Genomic DNA, 21,061 nt, shown 5'->3' on the forward strand with positions numbered 1-21,061 from the left:
ACTCTTTGGGATTCTGGAATGTTGTTACTATTTGGGGTTCCGGAATCTTGCTATTCTTTGAGATTCTGCCTGGAATCCTGATACTCCTTGGGGTTCTAGAATCTTTTGTTACTCTTTGGGATTCTGGAATGTTGCTACTATTTGGGGTTCCGGAATCTTGCTATTCTTTGAGATTCTGCCTGGAATCCTGATACTCCTTGGGGTTCTAGAATCTTTTGTTACTCTTTGGGATTCTGGAATGTTGCTACTATTTGGGGTTCCGGAATCTTGCTATTCTTTGTGATTCTGTCTGGAATCCTGATACTCCTTGGAGTTCTAGAATCTTTTGTTACTCTTTGGGATTCTGGAATGTTGCTACTATTTGGGGTTCCGGAATCTTGCTATTCTTTGTGATTCTGCATGGAATCCTGATACTCCTTGGGGTTCTAGAATCTTTTGTTACTCTTTGGGATTCTGGAATGTTGCTACTATTTGGGGTTCCGGAATCTTGCTATTCTTTGTGATTCTGCCTGGAATCCTGATACTCCTTGGGGTTCTAGAATCTTTTGTTACTCTTTGGGATTCTGGAATGTTGCTACTATTTGGGGTTCCGGAATCTTGCTATTCTTTGAGATTCTGCCTGGAATCCTGATACTCCTTGGGGTTCTAGAATCTTTTGTTACTCTTTGGGATTCTGGAATGTTGCTACTATTTGGGGTTCCGGAATCTTGCTATTCTTTGTGATTCTGTCTGGAATCCTGATACTCCTTGGAGTTCTAGAATCTTTTGTTACTCTTTGGGATTCTGGAATGTTGCTACTATTTGGGGTTCCGGAATCTTGCTATTCTTTGTGATTCTGCATGGAATCCTGATACTCCTTGGGGTTCTAGAATCTTTTGTTACTCTTTGGGATTCTGGAATGTTGCTACTATTTGGGGTTCTGGAATCTTGCTATTCTTTGAGATTCTGCCTGGAATCCTGATACTCCTTGGGGTTCTAGAATCTTTTGTTACTCTTTGGGATTCTGGAATGTTGCTACTATTTGGGGTTCCGGAATCTTGCTATTCTTTGTGATTCTGCCTGGAATCCTGATACTCCTTGGGGTTCTAGAATCTTTTGTTACTCTTTGGGATTCTGGAATGTTGCTACTATTTGGGGTTCCGGAATCTTGCTATTCTTTGAGATTCTGCCTGGAATTCTGATACTCCTTGGGGTTCTAGAATCTTTTGTTACTCTTTGGGATTCTGGAATGTTGCTACTATTTGGGGTTCCGGAATCTTGCTATTCTTTGAGATTCTGCCTGGAATCCTGATACTCCTTGGGGTTCTAGAATCTTTTGTTACTCTTTGGGATTCTGGAATGTTGCTACTATTTGAGGTTCCGGAATCTTGCTATTCTTTGTGATTCTGCCTGGAATCCTGATACTCCTTGGAGTTCTAGAATCTTTTGTTACTCTTTGGGATTCTGGAATGTTGCTACTATTTGGGGTTCCGGAATCTTGCTATTCTTTGAGATTCTGCCTGGAATCCTGATACTCCTTGGGGTTCTAGAATCTTTTGTTACTCTTTGGGATTCTGGAATGTTGCTACTATTTGGGGTTCCGGAATCTTGCTATTCTTTGTGATTCTGCCTGGAATCCTGATACTCCTTGGGGTTCTAGAATCTTTTGTTACTCTTTGGGATTCTGGAATGTTGCTACTATTTGGGGTTCCGGAATCTTGCTATTCTTTGAGATTCTGCCTGGAATTCTGATACTCCTTGGGGTTCTAGAATCTTTTGTTACTCTTTGGGATTCTGGAATGTTGCTACTATTTGGGGTTCCGGAATCTTGCTATTCTTTGAGATTCTGCCTGGAATCCTGATACTCCTTGGGGTTCTAGAATCTTTTGTTACTGCTTGCCCTGTATTGGGATATTGCTACTCCTTGGGTTTTGACCAAGTACTAGTGACCTGGATTGGCCACCGTGAGAATGGGCTACTGGGCTTGATGGACATTGGTCTGACCCAGTAAAGTTTCAAGTTTCAAGTTTCAAGTTTATTATTTATTTGTTTAATCGCCTTTTCAATATTCAAGGCGATTTACACATTAATAAAGTTACAAAATAAAATAAATTTAAAATAATTAAAAACTCACAAGACTAGACGATAACTGAACAAACTGGAAACAAAAGGAAGGTAGGGGAAGAAGTTACAATGTAATTGAGCAAAGTGGGGAACCAAATAAGGAAAACACAGAAAGGATGGGATAAAAATAGTTGAATATGTGAAGAAAAGAGAAATAGAAACAAATGTAGTTGGATGATAAAAAGAAAACTATAAATCAGATAACAAATGCATCGTTAAATAAAAAAGTTTTCAGTTTGATTTTAAATTTGTCTAGATTAAGTTCTTCACGTAAATAGATGGGAAGAGAATTCCAAGTTTGGGGAGCCGTTACTGAGAAAATATACTGACGGCGCGTGTTTATTATTTTTAACGATGGAATCATTAATAAGTGCTGTTGGTCTGATCTTAGGGTTCTATTGGAGGAATAAGGAATTAATAGTTTATGAATGAAGGCCGGAGTTTTAAACAGAAGAGATTTAAATGTGAGCAGACAAAGTTTGTAAGTTATTCTGTGAGCTACTGGAAGCCAGTGAGCTTCCTTAAGAAGAGGAGTTATATGGTCGAATTTTTTAGCTTTTGTGATAAGTCTGATGGCTGTATTCTGAATAATCTGAAGACGTCTGATTTCTTTTTGTGCTATACCATTAAATAAAGCGTTGCAGTAATCTAATTTTGAAATTACAAGAGAATGGATGAGAATTTTCAAAGAGTCATTATTGAATAGCTGGGAGATAGAGCGTATCTGTCTCAGTCTAAAAAAAGAAGACTTAATAACACTGCTGATATGATCGTGAAAAGTAAGTTTATGGTCCAGAATTACACCAAGAATTTTGGTTTTTTGTACTACTTGTAAAGGGAGTCCATTGACAGAGATTGGCGAGATAAGAGTAGGGTTGTCTTTCCAAGGAAAAAGCAGTATATTGGATTTATTGATGTTCAATGCTAAACGATTATTGATTAACCAGTAGTGAATTTGTTCAAGTTTTGTGTTAATTTGGGCTATGTCAGAAGGGTTGTCAGGATTAATAGGATGCAGAAGCTGTATATCGTCAGCATAAGCAAAAGTATTGAAACCAATTGATTGACATAAAGTCAACAAAGGAGCAAGAAATATATTGAATAAGAGAGGAGAGAGTATAGAACCTTGAGGAACACCGTACGTTGTGGAAAAAGTATCAGAAATTGTATTATTGAAAGAAACAGATGAGGAGCGATTTGAAAAATAAGATTGGAATCAGGATAGTACCTGGTCTGTAATACCTATTGTTTGGAGTCTATTTATTAGTAAATCATGATCAATTGTGTCGAAGGCTGACGATAGGTCAAGAGAGACTAGAAGCTATTCTTATGTTCTAATGTTCATGTGGGAGATTTTTAATGTGTGTACTTTACCCATATTTTCAAAGAGAACCTGCCCATTGACAGGAAAATAAGAGGCTGGTAGAAAATATTTGACAGTGAGCTTCTAAGCCAGCTGGAACACAGTAGCCTAGTAAATGCCTGATTTAAAAAGTATTCTTAATGTTATTACAAGACACAAAGAATTAATGAGAAGGATATATATATATAATTTTTAATTCTATAGGTATTCCAGTGGTGACTGTGTGCCAAAGTGTTGGCTGGTTCGCATTATTCACACTTCAGCGTGTTGTAAGGTTTATAACTAATTATTAATACACTGCAAGGAGTAATTTACTGACTGTAGCCATTACAATATACTTGAAGCATGTTGTAAGACACTAGACCGAGGGCAAAGTGCTTTTCTGCCTACAGAACCATTGTGTTGGATGGGTAATTTGAACTGGCTTTATTACATATTTAAATATTCAAATTTGGTGGCTACGATTTACCCCCTCTCTCTTTTTTACAAAACCATAGTGTGGTTTTTAGCGCTTGCTGCAGCGGTAACAGCACCGACGCTCACTATGAGCGTCGGAGCTGTTACCACTGTGATTGGTGCTAAAAACCGTGCTATGGATTTGTAAAAGGGGGGGGGGGTTGATGCATTTAGGTTGCAAAACCCCATAAGAGTTCACTCTGAGGAAAGGGATGCTATCGATGGTGTGCCTCAGTTCTTGGGATGGAGTGTGTAGTGCAGTGGTTAGAGCTACGGGCTCAGCACCCTGAGGTTGTGGGTTTGAATCCCACACTGCTCCTTGTGACCCATTGCCCCAGGTACATTAGATAGAGTGGGAGCCCACCGGGACAGTTAGGGGAAAATGCTTGAGTACCTGAATAATTTGGAATCCACATAGAATTGTGGAATATAAATTATTAAAATAAATAATAACATTTTTGTAAGCAATATTGCTGAAGGGCTGTCTGGTATGGTTTGCCTCTTTGCGAATGATGCCAAAATCTGCAATATGGTAGATGGTGTTGATGCTTGAAGAATGGGTCAGAAATTGACAGCTAAGATTTAATGCTAAAATAAAATACAGGGTCATCCATTTAGGCTGCAAAAACGCCAAGGAATGGTACAGTTTAGGGGTGAAGAACTTTTGTTCACGAAAGACTTGGGTGAGATCATATCTGACGAATTGAAATTGGGCAAACAGGTGGAAAGACTATGGCAAAAGTGAGAAGGATGCTTAGGTACATAGGGAGAGGATTGGTCAGAAGGAAAAGGGTGTAATAAGTTCCTGGAGAGACCTAATTTAGAATACCGTGTACAAGTTTGGAGACTGCACCTTCAAAAAGATATACACAGGATGGAAGTGGTCTAAAGGGTGGCTATTAAAATGGTCAGTGAGCTTTGACATAAAGTAGAGAATGACAAGGGGACAAATTGGAACTCAATTTCCCCACCCCATCCCTGCGAGTTTTGTCGCTGTTCCGGCCCTATTCCTGTAAGCTCTGCCTTAACCGAACAAGCCTTGAACACTTATGATTTTAAAGCATCTGAGGCTTGTGCAGAGGAGGACGGAGCTCAGGCATTGGTGGAATGAGGCATTATGACATCACAATCCGAGCTCTAGAATGTTGCTACTTATGATTTTAAAGTGTTTGAGGCTTGTGCGGATGAGGACGGAGCTTAGGCATTGGTGGAAAGAGGCATTATGACATCACAATCCGAGCTCTAGAATGTTGCTACTTATGATTTTAAAGTGTTTGAGGCTTGTGCGGATGAGGACGGAGCTTAGGCATTGGTGGAAAGAGGCATTATGACATCACAATCCGAGCTCTAGAATGTTGCTACTTATGATTTTAAAGTGTTTGAGGCTTGGGCAGATGAGGACGGAGCTTGCAGGAATGGGGCAGGGACAGGAAAAGAACTCACCGGGATGGGACAGGAAAATGAGTTCCCGCGGGGACGGGGAAAAATTTGTCCCCGTGTCATTCTCTATCATAATGAAATATATTACTATCACCTATTATTTATTATTGACAATGCCAAACTCAAATCATTCCATTCATTCATAAAGCATATGAGGCCAGACTTATAGATCCAAAATATGTATACTTTGGAAGAAAGGCAGCAAAGGGGAGATATGATAGAGACATTTAAATACCTCAGTGGCATAAATGCACAGCAGTAGAGTATCGTTCGATTGAAATAAAGCTCTGGAATGAGGAGGCATAGGATGAAGGACCAGGAAAACTCACATCAGTTGCTAATATTCTCCCAATTCTGTAGTAACAAATATACAACCCTTTAGCCCACCCATGTCAAACACAAGCGCTCACCTGGCTGTTTTATGTGGCCGGCGGTGACTGTGCCGCATCCAAGCGCCTGATCATGCAGACCCAGTCTACAGAATGACACGGGGAAAAAATTTGTCCCCGTCCCCACCCCATCTCCGTGAGCTCGGCCCCATCCCCGTCCGCCCGCTCGGTCCCCGTTCCCACCCCATCCCCAAAGCAAGGATCAACAAAACCCCTGTCTCCCCTCTCCTCACAAATATCCCCTTTCTCCCTTACTTGTTCCCTCCAGGGCCATCCAACTGGACATGCCCCCCCTCCGCCGATGCCAACACAAGGGCTTCCCTCTGATGTCAGAGCTGACGTCGGAGGGAAGCTTTTTCGGTCAGCCGGGGATCCCAATAACCTCGACTGATCTTCAGTGCCAGCCGCACTTTTTGCCAGGACAGCGCACAGCAGCTCTTGCACGCTGCACATGGCTGACCCAGAAGAATTTTAAGATAGGAAGAGGAATGCTATGTGTTGAAAGGTGGTATGTAGGAAATAGCAAATAAAAAAGTGAAATAAGTGTGAAATAGACTTTGAACAAATGTGTTCAACACAAACATTTGAGGTAGAGAAAATCTAATATGCAGGCGCCATGTTTTGAATGTTTGAAGACATAATTAAGAAAAGAGAAGATTAAATTAAAACAAAATCTAAATATAACAGAAGTGAGAGGACTTAAAGGTAAGAAAAGGGTGAGGAAGGATCTATACTTTTACTAAGACTAAGGGGTCCTTATACAAAGATGCGCTAAGCGTCTTAGTGCATGCTAATCAATTTAGCACGCGCTAAACACTAACGTGTCCATAGACTATAAGAACATATAAGAACTTCCTAACATTTGTTATCCCCTTTCAATTTTAGAGAGTGCCCTCTTGTTCTCCCTACCTTGGAGAGGGTGAACAACCTGTCCTTATCTACTAAGTCTATTCCCTTCAGTACCTTCAATGTTTCGATCATGTCATAAGAACATAAGAATTGCCGCTGCTGGGTCAGACCAGTGGTCCATCGTGCTCAGCAGTCTGCTCAAGTGGCGGCCCTCTGGTCAAAGACCAGCGCCCTGAGACTAGCTTTACCTGCGTACGTTCCAGTTCAGCAGGAACTTGTCTAACTTTTTCTTGAATCCCTGGAGGGTGTTTTCCCCTATGACAGACTCCGGAAGAGCATTCCAGTTTTCCACCACTCTCTGGGTGAAGAAGAACTTTCTTACATTTGTACGGAATCTATCCCCTTTCAATTTTAGAGAGTGTCCTCTCGTTCTCCCTACCTTGGAGAGGGTGAACAACCTGTCCTTATCTACTAAGTCTATCCCCTTCAGTACCTTGAATGTTTCGATCATGTCCCCTCTCAATCTCCTCTGTTTGAGGGTGAAGAGGCCCAGTTTCCAAAGTGACCAGTATCCAAAGTGACCAGATAAGCACTGCAGACACAAGTACAGACACCCCACTCATTGCTCCAGTGATCATTGACCCCCCCCCCTATAAAAATCGTAACAACTTTACATATCTGCCTCCAGAACATCAGCACCTGGCAGCCTGGCATTGGAAAGCCTAGTAGAGCTGAACAGAAGTGGCTTAAGTGGTCTTGGAGGTGGGTTAAGAACATAAGAAGTTGCCTCCAGTGGGTCAGACCAGAGGTCCATCGCGCCCAGCGGTCCGCTCCCGCGGCGGCCCATCAGGCCTATGACCTGTGAAGTGGTCCCTGACTATTCCTATAACCTACCTCTTCTTCTATCTGTACCCCTCAATCCCCTTATCTTTTAGGAATCTATCTAAACCTTCCTTGGTGCTACAAAGATTTTAGAAGTAGACCACTTATCTGAGAGATTGATTCAGGGCTTCAACACAGTATGTGTTTTGCTATGGCTACATCAGGAAGCCGGAGGAATGAGCTTTTTAAATTATTTTCATAAGCATTGTGCAATGCCTGAGAAGAACAAAAACATGCTATAAAACAGTGTTCAAAACTTCAGAAACAAAAACGTCACTATGAGTACAATATCATTCAGCAAACATACAAAACTTTAGTATGGCTGAAAGGCAGGTACCTGAATCCTTTGACACACACACACTCGAAGTTAAAAAAAAGGCTACAAAAAAGGTAGCCAAGCTGACATCATTTACCACAGGGAGCAATAGACCTGCCTTCCTTACTAAGATGTATCTGAATAAAATGATGTCATCCACTCAGGGGGCAGGGCTCGCCCTCGAGCAAGCCATCTATGCAGGAAAAATAAACAATTTAAAACCCCCAATTTAAACCCGATTTGAAAAACCTCCCAAACAAGGAAGTGACAAACAAGAGCAGAGCCAGCAAACAGAACCAGTGGTGTAAACTTACAAAAACACACACCACTCCACTTCTCTATTCAAGCTTTTGGGGTATATAGACTGTAGGCGGTAGATCTATCTAAACCTTCCTTGAATCCCTGTAGCGTGCTCTGGCCTATCACAACCTCCGGAAGCGAGTTCCATGTGTCCACCACTCTCTGGGTAAAAAAGAACTTCCTAGGATTTGTTCTAAACCCGTCCCCTTTCAATTTCTACGAGTGCCCCCTTGTACTTGTGGTTCCCCACAGTCTGAAGAATCTGTCCCTGTCTACTTTCTCTATTTACTTCAGGATTTTGAAGGTTTCTATCATGTCTCCTCTAAGTCTCTGCTTTTCCAGGGAGAATAGCCCCAGCATTTCCAATCTGTCAGCGTATGAAAAGTTTTCCATACCTTTTATCAGTTTAGTCGCTCTTCTCTGAACTCCCTCAAGTACTGCCATGTCCTTCTTGAGGTATGGCGACCAGTACTGGACACTACTCCAGATGAGGGCGCACCATTGTACGATACAGCGGCATGATGACTTCCTTCGTCCTGGTCGTGATACCCTTTTTTATGATACCCAACATTCTGTTCGCTTTCTTTGAGGCTGTCGCACACTGTGCTGATGCTTTCAATGTTGTGTCCACCATCACCCCCAGGTATCTTTCAAGGTTGCTTACCCCTAGCAATGATCCCCCCATTTTGTAGCTGAACATCGGGTTCTTTCTCCCTACATGCATGACCTTGCATTTCTCTATGTTAAAGCTCATTTGCCACTTTTTTGCCCACTCTTCCAGCCTCGTTAGGTCCCTTTGCAGGTCTTCAAAGGGACCTAACGAGGCTGGGGGCTATTCTCCCTGTAAAAGTGGAGTCTTAGAGGAGACATGATAGAAACCTTCAAAATCCTGAAGGGCATAGAGAAGGTAGACAGGGACAGATTCTTCAGACTGTGGGGAACCACAAGTACAAGGGGGCACTCGGAGAAATTGAAAGGGGACAGGTTTAGAACATACGCAAGGAAGTTCTTTTTTACCCAGAGGGTGGTGGACACATGGAACGCGCTTCCGGAGGTTGTGATAGGCCAGAGCACGCTACAGGGGTTCAAGGAAGGTTTAGATAGATTCCTAAAAGATAAGGGGATTGAGGGGTACAGATAGAAGTAGAGGTAGGTTATAGGAATAGTTAGTGAACCATGGAGAGGAGGACCTAGTCTATGGATGCATTAGTGTTTAGCACGTGCTAAATTGGTTAGCATGCGCTAAGACGCTTAGCGCGCCTTTGTAAAAAGAGGAGGTAAGTAACTTAATAAAAAATCTGGCCCGCTACTTAGCCTGTGTTTTAGATTTCGGCCCCTTATGTGATTCAGTTTGACGTCCCTGCTTTAGCCGATCACAAAACAGGGATTTGCAAAACAGCACCAGGACATCCCTAAGCCATGACTCCCCTGCAGAGTGACAGAATTTTTTTTTTTTTTTGGGGGGGGGAAGAGATCTGCAATGCTTTCTCGTGTAAATCTTTTCTACTCAGAAAGATTGGTTTGCTCTAATGACCGGTCATTTATTACATCGCTTTTCATGGAAAAGATCAATATAAAATTAAATTTGGTGGAAGGTAAACATTACAAATGGTGGCCTGCGTACATTGATTTTGCTATAAAGACGACTCAGGAGAAGAAGTTCTCCGGCACTTTTCCAGATGGTAAATCACGAACAACACCCCGGAGTACACTAATCTTGTGCAATTTATCAGCCAGACCCGGTCTATTTTTAAAAGAGTTAATGAGCTTCTTTTAATTGGATTCCTCTACACCACATGCAACGACTTCAAAAGTAGGTTGTTAAAACATACCTATGCGGATTCTCTTCAGTTTAGAGTGCCATCACCCACGATGCTGTGCAGCTGAATGAAAAAGATGCACGCCCAATAGAGGGCTTGACCTGGCCAAACAATTCTCAAATTCTGTGCAGAGGAAATTTAGACAGGTTCTAGATTGGGATGGGGTGGGGTGGGGTGGGAGGGTGGAATACAGCCATGACATCAATTAGCTGCCTGGCTTTTGCAAAAATGACTTAAAAAAAAAAATTCCAAAGACTTTATTGAAATTTTCATAATAAACATCCAAACAGGAGAAGAAAGATTCTTAACACATTGCTTACAACTTGTTGATAACAGCATAGGATATTCATGAACATATAAAAGATATAACCCAACCCCATATACAGAGAATACAGCATTCATACACACACACACATACATATATACAATCATTCTACCAACGACGTTCAATTCTTATTATTGTTCTCATATTCTTGGATAGGCAACCATAACCTATCAAACTTGGCCCTCTGACTCCTCTTTTCCCTTATGGTTGCTTCATATTTCCCAATTAGGCAAACTGAGTTCTACCAAAACTGGAAAGATAGTCGGGACGCATTTTTCCAGGTTTTCAAAATAGTTTGAAATGACACAGCTGTCAATATTGCTATTAACCTCAAAAAGATTAAAAATAGTTCCCGCATATGTCGAAGAAACATTCATATGTAGTTATGGAAAGAATCTCTGGGATATGATATCCTATTTGGGCACTGGCTTCATACTCGGAGAAAAGAATGCTCCTGACCACTGTTTCCTCTCAGTTAATTGAACATAACCATTCACAATGTAATGCACATTCCATAACAAAACCATGAAACAATATTAAAAAATCGTGTGGGCTTTCTGCTGTGTTAGCATCTCTGGTTGTTATAGCTCCAGTGGCATACTAAGGGGGGGGGGGGGGAGAGGTGCTCCCAGGGCCATTGCCCTGGGCCCCAGTAGTCTGGGAATCCCTTCCTCTTTTGCAGCAGTGGCAGCCTTTGTAACTCGCTGCTCTGGCCAACGTCAGACCTTCCTCTCTGCCACGTTCTGCCTTTGTGGAAGCAGGAAGCAGGCAGGACTGGCAGAGAGGAAGGCCCGACACCGGTCAAAGCAGTAAGTAGCTGCTGCCGCCAATAATAGATGGCAAGTTTTCAGTGGTGGGCAGACCGGATGGCCTGCATTAAGATCTAATGACAAAAATCTCCTGTCCACCCCATCCTTAAGATGCATTAATATCCGAAGGACATGGGGGAAGCCACTGCTTGCCCTGAATCGGTAGCATAGAATGTTGCTACTCTTTGAGATTCTATAATCTTTTTACTCTCTGGGATTCCAGAATCTTGCTATTCGTTGAGATTCTGCTACTCTTTGGGTTATGGCCAGGTACTAGGGACCTGGATTAGCAACTGTGAGAACGGGCTACTGGGCTTGATGGGCCATTGGTCTGACCCAGTAAGGCTATTATTATGTTCTTATCTTTTCAGTTGTAGCCCTGCAAACTTGGAATTCACTCCCGAAACAACTGAGGGAAGAAAAGTCATTAGCCAAATTCAAAGGACTATTAAAAACCCTTTTATTTAAAGATGCCTTTGGTTAAAATTTCTAAGAGGTTCTAATATCTTCTTTTCCCTGTCCTTCTGGTTTAACCTTTAGCTGTCTCTTTCCTATCACAACTGTAGTTCTCCCCTCATCCTTTTGCATCTAATCAGTCATGTTAGTCCTTGTCTATGTTAGTAATTGTTTTAATTGCCATTTCTATATTTTACTGTACATCGCTTTGAATTCTGAAATTGCGATTTTATCAACACAGGCATGCCATTGCTTTGTCCCAAGGATTTCAGACTGTTTTGCCTCGATGCCAGGTATTCGCGCTCCTGTCTCCGCGTCACAGAAGAGAGAGGTTTCTGTTTTAAAAGCTTTGTTATAAGCCTTTTGAAGGCATCTGGCTTAGGATGCGAGATCTGTTTAATTTACCGCAGCATCTTTGTTCTTAAACTGATCCTCTCATAGGAAGCTGTACACGCTCTTTCATAATTTTCTTTTCATCTGATAATCTGTGTAATTTCAAACTTTGCTGCTAGCTTGGGTGGAGGCCAGATTCAAGCATTTTGCCTCGACAGGAAATCTGTTATTTGATGTTGGGTCCAAAGAAGGCCCTAGAGTAGGAGACATATGAAATTATAAAATGTGACAGACATATCAAGAAAAAAAACAAAACAGCTGAGGGTTGCTATAGCATAAACATGGACTGGACATCCAGTCTTGATTAGGGTTACCATATTTTGAGTGGTAAAACCTCGGACACATGACACTGTCCCATTCCGTCTCTGGCTCTGGTTCTACCCTAGCCCCATCCCAGTCTGCCTCCAGCCCTGCTCCATTCCGTCCCAGCCCTGTCCCCACAAAGCCTCCGGGAGATGAGCTCCGGCCACGTCTAGAGGGCCTGGAGCATTCGCGGATGTATGTGATGTCATCCACTCATGCCCAGAGGGCCCCCCTCCCAGATGCAGCCAAGGCTTGTTGGGGATTTCCAAAACTTGGACTAACTGCTGGGTTTTGGAAAATCTGTCTGGGTGCCTGGACAGTTCTCTAAAATGTGGCTTTCAAGGTTGCAATGTCAGCAGAATACAGAGCCTACAAGGATTGCTACAAGCCTCCGTAAGATAAGCCAGCCAACATGGTTTCTGCAAAGGGAGATCATGCCTAACTAACTTATTGCACTTCTTCGAAGGAATTAACAAACGGATGGACAGAGGAGACCCCATAAACATCATATACCTAGATTTCCAAAAAGCCTTTGACAAGGGCTTCATGAACGTCTATTCCGGAAACTGAAGAACCATGGGATGGAAGGAGACGTACATAGATGGATCAGAAACTGGCAGGTAGGAAACGGAGGGTAGGGGTGAAGGGCCACTACTCGGACTGGAGGAGGGTATCGAGTGGTGTTCTGCAGGGCTTGGTGCTCGGGCCGCTGCTATTTAATATATTCATAAATGATCTAGAAACAGGGACGAAGTGTGAGATAATAAAATTTGCAGATAACACCAAACTATTTAGTGGAGCTTGGACTAAAGAGGACTGCAAGGAATTGCAAAGGGACTTGAACAAACTAGGGGAATGGGCGACAAGATGGCAGATGAAGTTCAACGTTGAGAAATGTAAAGTATTACATGTGGGAAGCAGAAACCCGAGGTACAACTATATGATGGGAGGGATGTTATTGAATGAGAGTACCCAAGAAAGGGACTTGGGGGTAATGGTGGACATGATAATGAAGCTGACGGCACAGTGCGCAGCGGCCACTAAGAGAGTGAATAGAATGCTAAGTTTAATCAAGTAGGGTATTACAACCAGAACGAAAGAAGTTATCCTGCCGTTGTATCGGGCGATGGTGCATCCACATCTGGAGTACTGCGTCCAATATTAGTCGCCGTACCTTAAGAAGGACATGGCGTTACTCGAGAGGGTTCAGAGGAGAGCAACACGTCTGATAAAAGGGATGGAAAACCTTTCATACGATGAGAGATTGGAGAAACTGGGTCTCTTTTCCCTGGAGAAGAGGAGACTTAGAGGGGATATGATAGAGACTTACAAGATCATGAAGGGCATAGAGAGAGTAGAGAGGGACAGATTCTTCAAACTTTCAAAAAATAAAAGAACAAGAGGGCATTCGGAAAAGTTGAAAGGGAACAGATTCAAAACAAATGTAATGTAATGTAATTTATTTCTTATATACCGCTACATCCGTTAGGTTCTAAGCGGTTTGAAGAAAATATACATTAAGATTATAAATGAGAAGTAAGAAGGTACTTAAAAAATTCCCTTACTGTCCCGAAGGCTCACAATCTAACTAAAGTACCTGGAAATTAATAAAGAAGAGAAAATAAAGATGGTTGAAAAAAGAAAAATTCTATGTGAATTTATAGGATGGAAATTAAACTGACAGTGAAGAACTGTATGAAAAATACATATGGAATTCAGTTAGAGAGGGTAGGTTACAATCTATTTATGGTATTTGTTTAATTGGAAGGTGTTAAGGTGGGTAATTTGGGGGAAGGTTATCTGAAGGTAGGTGAATCTTCTGGAGGTAAAATAGGAGGGGTTAAGATATTTGGATGAATTTTTTGAAAAGCAGGGTTTTGATTTCTTTTCTGAATGTTTTGAAGTTGTCTGATATTGTCATAAGATTGGAGATGGAATGGTTGATTTTTGCTGCTTGTGTTGCTAGAAGGTTGTCAAACATTTTCTTGCGTTGTGTGCCTTTGAGTGGGGGGAAGGCGAAAGGGTTTGTGGTTCTTCTGTGTCTTGAGGTGGAGATTTGGTTTAAGCGGTTATTTAGATAGGAGGGGGAAGAGCCGTGTAATGCTTTGAATATCAGGCAGTAGAAGTTCTTCTTTACCTAACATGTGGTGGACACCTGGAATGCGCTTCCAGAGGACGTAATAGGGCAGAGTACGGAACTAGGGTTCAAGAAAGGATTGGACAATTTCCTGCTGGAAAAGGGGATAGAGAGGTATAGATAGAGGATTACTGCACAGGTCCTGGACCTGTTGGGCCACCGCGTGAGCGGACTGCTGGGCACGATGGATCTCAGGTCTGTCCCAGTGGAGGCATTGCTTATGTTCTTATGTTCTTAAGTTAGCCTAAAGCTGAAGAAAGCACATCTTTGAAATTCTCTCCCAAATTTTTCTCCTGGGCCCCAGAAAGTCCAACATCAAACTCGTAACAATATGACTTGATTTTAGTTTTATTTTCTATTTAGCTCATATATTTTGAGGGTTTGATATTCGGTCAACAGAGCAACAATCAAACCTGAGGGGTATGTCGACTTCAGACACTTTGGGGATGTTCTATAAAAGGCGTCTAACCCCCTCTTTTACAAAGGTGCGCTAAATGCTAATGCATACATGCTATCCTATGGACGCGTTAGGGTTAGCGCACGTGTTGATTTAGCGTGCGCTAAATCTGCGCTAAAACGCTTAGCGCGCCTTTTGTAAAAGCGGGCCTAAAATTAGGCACCTAAATACCAGGGTAGCTAAAGTTAAGCGCCTAACTTAGGCCCCCTTTTATGAAGCTGCGTTATGGGTTTTTTTTTTATCATCGGCCGCTGCGGTAAAAGCTCATTGGAATCCTATGAGCATCGGAGTTTTTACCGCAGTGGCCAGCAATAAAAAACACTTATGCAGCTTGGTGAAGTGGCTTCAATAATGAGCTTTAACAAACTCATAACTGAGAAAATTAAAATTTAATTGGGAGACAGTGGCGTAGCGAGGGTGACTGGAGCAGGGCGCAGTGGTGGCGCCCCTCTGAGCATCTCATATTTTAAACATTTATTTTTTTCAAAATGTTATTTTGAATGAGGAGTTGACTTATTTCAAAGTGGACTTGTGTGGTTTTTTTTGGTGGAATGCATAGTCATTGAGGATATATTGAACCTGAATGGCTGGGGGGTAGGGGGGGGCCTTAATGACATGTACAGGAACCCCTGAAACAGATCAGTGCTCAAGGCTCATGACAGAACAAATTTAGGACAGTATTATCAACAATTCTCATCTAGAATAATTATCTCTAATTATCAAGTATTTGAAATGGTTCCTGGAAGCTCTGAAGATGAATACTGCTTAGTTTAAATCCAGACGTCTTGTGATGAGACTTCTTTAACTACTGTAATACTATGAAAGCCGAAATATGGCAATGCTTAAAGGTTTGGTAAGGATCCAAAGGTATCACAATGCTGTCTACTGTACCCTACTTTGGAAAGAGCCTCAGGCAACAGTTCTGTCATACACACACACACACGTATCATGTGTTGCACGGAGTGAAGTTAGCCAAAGCACAAATGAATAATCTTCAGAAAAATAAACTCAAAACAGGTCATCTTTACCGCTGTCTACAGTATTTTGACTTTCTGGAAGTGAGTGAATAGTGTGATCGATTTTCAGAAAGGACTTGAGCAAATGCTCCTTGGAAATCCTTCAACAAATTTGCAGGGGGGAGGGGGTTTCAGGTTGACTTTTCCAGGAAAGCACTCCACACTGTAGTCATGGGGCTGGAATCAGACAATTTCCTTTCCATTGCTTTGTATTGGTGCAGAGCTCCGGGGGTTCCATGCGGACCTCAAAGTCCTCCATTGCAGCCCTCAAACAGTTGACTCAAATGCTCTTCAAGTCATGAACAGTATTCGTAAATGTGTTGATTTCAATCTTGCCCACTTGATATCGTAACTGCACACAATCGCTTAAGTGTGTCACTCAGGCATCTCATTTACGGAATTTGCTACTGCTGACGATCCAAAGTAAAGTGAGTTTTTAAAAAGATATCCTTGAATTGGTGTAGAATTAAAGTTAGTATTAATTTTTAATGTTTAATACTCAGTCTGAACAGGCAGGTCAAGATGCTTTACAACCTATGTGAAATCCTGAAATCTTTTGGTGGCCCTCAGCGCTTTCTCGTATTCACACTGCGGCTCTTTACATGTAAAAGGTTGGAGACCATTTCTGTGTATGGGATAACAATCATAGTAATTTTTGAGGGACAGCAATTTGAGCCATAGAGTGGAGGCAGGCCAGCCATCAGGGATACCTTTGATTTCGAGAAATGCTTTCGGATCATTCATGCATCTGTGATTTTGCAAAGGGCAAGGACAGATCAAGATCTTGGATGGATGAAAGATCCGAAAGCATTTCTCGAAATTAGAGATTTATGCCCCCTTTTACGAAACTGCGGTATTTTTGAAAATAGATGTCTTCTACATTACATTACATTGATATCTTCTATCCCGCCAATACCTTTCATTTCTAGGCGGTTTACAACAAGAAATTAGCCTGGGCATTCCCAGGGAGATTGCAAGGTTGATAGCTATAGTATGCATCAGGATCTGGGAATGGTCGATATGGTTTGGTTAGATCATTTGACAAATTTCTTGAATAGTATGGTTTTCAGTTCTTTTCTGAATGTTTTGTAGTTGGGTGTTGTGGTCAACAGATTTGAGAGAAATGTCCAAAGTTGGGCTTAAACGTTCTATCGAAAATGCCCCTCCACATGCTTAGGCGGAATTGGGACATTTCCATGTGAACAGCATGTTCACACATGTACATATCTGCCAGTATTTCTAGTAATTTAAGTGTGTATGTGGTCCATCTTATGTATTTATGTCATAACTATGCTTTAATTGAAAAAAGATAAACTCTCCTTCAGTTTAAATGTATTTCAAACTTATGTAACAGGCAGAATGCTTTTCCTGGTAGTTTATGCCATTAAAATCAACTGGTGGAAACAGTGCATTTATTAAAATGAAGCAGGGTTGAAAAACACAGTCTTTGTTCCTGTACTGCTATGCAAGGTTCAACATGTCCCATGGCTCATAGCTTGCAACAGAGCTTATGTCGTGGGTATAATATCAAGAGGGGAGGAGAACAGATTCTTGAATGAGCTAACTGTCTAGATGCATTGAGGTAACCCTACTCCATAACTACTTCCTATTTCAAAATCAGAAATTGAGAATGCCTATACAGTCAATGAGAATACATCCACAGTATTAAAAATGGAGGGAAAGACCTCAAACACCTGTCATGGCATATGAGAAGGGCCACTGTGGGGGGAGGGGGACAAGATTTCCCCATGCCTGGCCTCCAAGGGAGGCCCATAGTAACATAGTAACATAGTAGATGACGGCAGATAAAGACCCGAATGGTCCATCCAGTCTGCCCAACCTGATTCAATTTAAATTTTTAAATTTTTTTCTTCTTAGCTATTTCTAGGCAAGAATCCAAAGCTCTACCTGGTACTGTGCTTGGGTTCCTACTGCCGAAATCTCCGTTAAAACCTACTCCATCCCATCTAAACCATCCCAGACATTGAAGCCCTCCCCAGCCCATCCTCCACCAAATATACAGACACAGACCAAATGGCCACTATAACATAGTGTACAATTTTCCACTCAATATAGGAGATGCATCTGCAGTGTTCTATTCCATAGAGTGACTACTCTCTATTCAGGAGAATGGTTCGAGAATCATTGGCAGTCGGGAGTAGGAAAATGACTTGATGCTTTGATACTGGCCCTGAAGCAGTGAATAAAGAATAAAATCCGGGAAACGCTGGCCACGTCGGCATTATACAATAAACAATGAAAAAATATTGAACAAACACTGACTGAGATAAGTAACTAGCTGTCAATTGTTTTTCAAACCAAGGGAGCAATGCATCTCTGGTGACTTTAGATGATAGATGATATTTTAAGATATGGTTTAAGTTATAAAAATTAAAAAAAGAAAAAAAGTAAGAATAATTAAAGTATTGAAAAGAAATATTAGCTTCAGGTTTTTTGGCCAATGACTGGAGCATGGAGCAGAAAAAACTACGCTGATAGTTCAGTCTATGATAAGACTGCATGTAGGCTCCAATTCTGAGGCCTTTTCCTGAATAGAGAATAGTCACTCTATGGAATAGAACACTGCAGATGCATCTCCTATATTGAGTGGAAAATTGTACACTATGTTATATTGATATTTGGATCACTCAGGGTAATAATATTTTAGGTTCTACACCAAATGGCCACCCCAGCCCATCCTCCCCCAAATGGCCATATACAGACACAGACCGTGCAAGTCTGCCCAGTACTGGCCTTAGTTCAATATTTAATATTATTTTCTGATTCTACATCCTCTGTGTTCATCCCACGCTTCTTTGAACTCAGTCACAGTTTTACTCTCCACCATCTCTCTCGGGAGCGCATTCCAGGCATCCACCACCCTCTCCGTAAAGTAGAATTTCCTAACATTGCCTTTGAATCTACTAACCCTCAACCTCAAATTATGTCCTCTGGTTTTACCATTTTCCTTTCTCTGGAAAAGACGTTAATACCCTTCATGTATTCGAACGTCTGAATCATATCTCCCCTGTCTCTCCTTTCCTCTAGGGTATACATATTCAGGGCTTCCAGTCTCTCCTCATATGTCTTCTGGGGCAAGCCTCCTATCATTTTCGTCGCCCTCCTCTGGACTGCTTCAAGTCTTCTTATGTCCTTTGCCAGATACGGTCTCCAAAACTGAACACAATACTCCAAGTGGGGCCTTACCAATGACCTGTACAGGGGCATCAACACCTTCTTCCTTCTACTGACTATGCCTCTCTTTATACAGCCCAGCATCCTTCTGGCAGCAGCCACTGCCTTGTCACACTGTTTTTTCGCCTTTAGATCTTCAGACACTATAACCCCAAGGTCCCTCTCCCCGTCCGTGCATATCAGCTTCTCTCCTCCCAGCATATACGGTTCCTTCCGATTATTAATCCCCAAATGCATTACTCTGCATTTCTTTGCATTGAATTTTAGTTGCCAGGCATTAGACCATTCCTTTAACTTTTGCAGATCCTTTTTCATTTTTTCCACTCCCTCTTCGGTGTCTACTCTGTTACAAATCTTGGTATCATCTGCAAAAAGGCACACTTTTCCTTCTAACCCTTCAGCAATGTCACTCACAAACATATTGAACAGGATGGGCCCCAGCACTGAACCCTGAGGGACTCCACTATTCATTTTTCCTTCCTCCGAGCGACTTCCATTAACCAGTGCTGTGAACAAGTCTGCCCTGTGAATTTCTAAAAGCTAAGTTATTCAGCATTTCATATTCTGCTCTTTTCACTGTTTTTCAGCATTATATCTGCTAAATTTCTCTTCTCCTCCTCCCTGTTTCTTACTTAAAAAAACAAAAAAGTACACAAAAAAATAAACCCTTCTCTTTCCTCTGTTAAATCTTATTTCCTCTTCCTTTTCATAGGAATTAGGGTAAGACTTTATTAACTAATTAAATCCTTGTGCCTATGGCACAAGGTGACTAAAGTAGGGAAAATCCTTTGTTTTAGGGTAGCCACTGATTTGGTATAGAGCCTGCCCAATAGAAAAGTTTTGTTTTCAGGCGACAAATACGATCTTTATCTGCCATCGTTTTCTATCAATATCGATTCAGTCAAGGTAAACTCCACCTTGAGGACTCCCTTTGGTGTTATCTCTTTCAGTTTGGGTACGGTTTGTGCAAGCAGGGGATAAAATTCAGTCAGTGAGCAGGGAGAACATTTTAAGAGCATGGACTTGGCTAAAACCTTCAAATATGGACCTCATTAGGACCAAGGCCTAGATTCACTAAACTCACCGGTCTGGATTGTTGTTGAGTGATTTGTGGCCGAGTTCTGCCAGGCGACTGATTCACTAAAGAGTTCTCATGCAAATTATCTGATCGGATGCACGCCCCATGGATCGCTGCAGAGAGACCGCGATGCACGGCAGACCATCCTGGTTGGCTGTAGATGCGATCCGCACATGTGCCTGCTCTCCGCACAAGCGAGGTCAAAACAAAGGTTGGAAGGGTGGCATAGATACAGACAGCAGCTCCCGAAAGGAATCATTTAAATTTGTGTAAGCAGAATTGAACAGAACATGCTTTGCAGCCAGACTACGGAACACAACACACTTAACCCACGGGTTAAAACCACAGGTTTGCATTGCACTTTTTGCACAATATATAAAAAGGGGGGAGTATGCATAAGTACAGTTTTTTATTTTTTATGTTGATGGTTGTTTTCAGGGCGGCAGAGAGCAGGAGAGTCGACAAGGAAAGTAATGACTGGTCCTCAGCAGTTTCTTCATTTAGGATCGGCAAATGCAATCGGTGTTCCTTCTTTAGTGAATCGATGACTTCCTACTTATGCATGGCATTTCCCCTCATTTGCATGTGCAGATTGGATATTGATCGCATAGCTGTTTAGTGAATTGGGTCGGGAAATGATCGCAAATCCATCAGTAAGTTTTGTGAATCTAGCCCAGGGGTGGGCAACTCTGGTCCTCGAGGGCCCGAATCCAGTCGGGTTTTCAGGATTTCCCCAATGAATATGCATTGAAAGTAGTGCATGCAAATAGATCTCATGCATATTCATTGGGGAAATCCTGAAAACCCGACTGGATTCCAGCCTTCGAGGACTGGAGTTGCCCACCCCTGATCTAGCCCCATGCATGGAGAGGATGCACATATGAAAAACAGCTCAGAAAGAGAAGAAGGTTTTCATTAGCATCCTTTCCAACCTGAACAAGCTCCTTTAACTTGCCAGTCTTCCATTGACTTCC

This window comes from Geotrypetes seraphini, chromosome 7 (assembly GCF_902459505.1).
Source record: "Geotrypetes seraphini chromosome 7, aGeoSer1.1, whole genome shotgun sequence".
Classification (NCBI taxonomy): domain Eukaryota; kingdom Metazoa; phylum Chordata; class Amphibia; order Gymnophiona; family Dermophiidae; genus Geotrypetes; species Geotrypetes seraphini.